At 42.9% G+C, this 2,883-nt stretch overlaps 1 pseudogene; it reads right to left on the minus strand.

Annotated features, from left to right (window-relative positions):
- Positions 1-1,178: 1,178 nt before the first annotated feature.
- LOC149136562 (uncharacterized) lies at positions 1,179-2,218 on the minus strand (annotated as a pseudogene).
- Between the last annotated feature and the right edge of the window lie 665 nt (positions 2,219-2,883).

Consider the following 2,883-nt stretch of genomic DNA (forward strand, 5'->3'; position numbering starts at 1 on the left):
AGATTTGAAAATAAATAACAGCTAGATTATATATGCCATGATACTAGATTAGCAGAACTACTTAGAGAACAGAATTATTATAAATAAAATCAGTTTCAACCAATGAATTTTCAACTAATTGTTGTTGGCACTCCGTCGCATACGACGTCGAGGGTTCCAGTTGATCCGATCAATGGAACAACCTGCTCGTGAAATTAACGTGCAAGTGGCTGAGCACTCCACAGACACGTCCACCCTTAACGTAGTTCTCGGGGATATTCAGCGTGACACAGTGTGACAAGGCTGACCCTTTGAATTACAGGCACAACGGAAACAGTAAGTAAGAGTGAGAGAAAGTTGTGGTGAAAGAGTACAGCAGGGCTCGCCACCATCCCCTGCCGGAGCCTCGTGGAGCTTTAGGTGTTTTCGCTCAATAAACACTCACAAAGCCCGGTCTGGGATTCGAAACCGCGATCCTATGACCGCGAGTCCGCTGCCCTAACCACTGGGCCATTGCGCCTCCACTCAACTAATTTATACATATAAATTAACTTCTCATCATGAAAATAAACACAGTTTGTGTGCTGGGAGTATGTCGCCCATCTTTGGTCTATATTTTTGTCATTCTTCTATTTTCCCTCCGTCTTCTCATTTGTCCTATCTATGACTTTAAACTGCATCCAGTAATGGAGCTCTTGTTCGGGAGTTCCAGGCTTCTGAGGAATGTGGAACTACCTCTCAGCACCTGCATAACAATTCTTTCCCTCTTCTCACCATGTTATACCACTTAACCATTTTTTCTGATCATGGATTTACCTAAAGAAGACCCGATCTAACTGGATTTAATTGGACCCGCCTACCATCCGAGACATAATGAACAACTACATATATAATTGATGGGGAAGTTTCTTTCACTATCTAACCTATATTTTCTCCGATGACGGAATACCCAACTTATAGAGGCTTCGCTCGATATGATGCTCTAATAGCTGAGATATCCCAGAAACAGATGTCTGAGACTATATTTACCATTTTGTACAATTTTTATTATTCGTTATGTAGCTAAATTGTAAGTTGTAGATTGAATTAAAAATGAAATTAAATGTCCTCCTGCATTGCCTAACTATTTGCCTTTCTTCACTACTTTAACCTACGAGGAGTGTTTATTAAAGATTTTCCCTGACTCACTTCCCAAGGATTGAGATAAACGAAACTTGAAATAATTATTAGTCCTTTTCTACGTTGCCACCACTAATGGTGACATACTTCTCCCATTGCTTTATGCAGTCGTGAAAACATCGTATGTAGAAGTCGATAGGTTGTAACTGAAGCTAAGACTTTACCTCGGAAATAAGTTCATCATCATCCGATAAATACTTCCCCTTCAAAAAAGACTTCATTGTTGGAAAGAGGTGGAAGTCAGATGGTACGAGGTCAGGAGAGTAAGGGGAATGAGGAAGGATTCCATTGCCGCAGGAGTGTGCTTTCATCTGGACAACATACGTATTGTGAACTGGGGTGTTGTTTTGGAGGAGGCGTGCTCCTTTGGTCAGCACGCCACGCCTCTCTGCTTTGATGGGGTCTCGAAATTTCTGCTGCAGAGAAGCATGGTATACCCTTTTCTGCGCTGGTTCCAAATGACTGTGAGTATCACCTTGCCTGCTGAGGGTTGGATACGAACCTTCTTTGCAGGTGGTGAGTTATCATGCTTCCATTGCTTCGACTGGATTTTAGTCTCAGGATCAAAGTGATGGACCCATGTTTCTTCTTGCGTGATAAGTCTGCCGAAAAAGTCCTCCTCGTTTTCTTGGTTCATTGCCAAAAAAGTCTGGGAGCAATTGACTCGTTCCTGCTTCTGAAAAGGTGTGAGTATCCGGAAAATCCATCGTGCAGACAACTTTCACATATGCAAATGGCCGTGAATGATTTTTTCGACGGACTTTACACTTATCTTCATTTCTTGGGCTAATTGCCGAATAATTATGCGGTGATCCTCCAAAATGGCGGCTTCCACTTTATGGATGGTGTCGTCATCAATGGCGGAATGTGGTCGTCCAGGAATAGGAGCAGTTTCCACCGATGTCCAACTACATTTGAATTGGTGATGCCAGTGCTTGACTACGTCGTATGATGGTGCATCGTCACCATAAACTTCTTTCATCTCATCGAATGTCTCTTTTGGTGTACAACCTTTCAATTATAAAACTCTGTTCACTGATCTGCATTCAACCGCCTCCATTATAACATCTTAGTCCACTTCAGCAGCCGTAAAAGACTAACGAATACTAGTGGAAAGCTGCAATTTACAATGCGACATATAAAGACGTGTATGATTACACCTGTGCAAGTTCCGTTTCGTGCAATAACCGGAAGTGGGTCAGGAGAAATCTTTAATAAACACCCCTCGTATACTTCTTAGCGTCTATTGTTCTCTATCTACTCTGATCCGAAGTAATAGCACCTGTCAAGGTCCCAGCTATGGGCTAATTAGTATGTCACTGAAGAAACTTCAATCACAAACCCTCACTACTTTGTGAGTACCTTGGGAAAGGAAAAGACTAGGAGAGTCGACTTTGACAGCAAATCAAGAAGGCGAGTCACTTAGGCGATCCGATACCCTCTTTGATACCGTTCCGGCAAGTCCGTGGAAAGTGGAGCTTTCCTGCCTTGTAAGACAATTCATCTGGAAGAAGGCCACTACAACGTAAAACCTACTACTTACTGGTTATCACAGCCATCTTAGCCCGCTTAGTCCGCTTAGTCCACTTAGCCTCTGTGGTCTGACCTCCAAGGAATCGGATTGCGCAGAGTTACTTTCAGTTTAAAACTACTAAGCACAGGCAGGAAGAAAAGCGCTGCAGCATCAAGGATCGTTTTACATAGCCATTTGAGGGCGTACCCTTC

This window comes from Octopus bimaculoides, chromosome 3 (assembly GCF_046866305.1).
Source record: "Octopus bimaculoides isolate indiv1 chromosome 3, ASM4686630v1, whole genome shotgun sequence".
Lineage (NCBI taxonomy): Eukaryota > Metazoa > Mollusca > Cephalopoda > Octopoda > Octopodidae > Octopus > Octopus bimaculoides.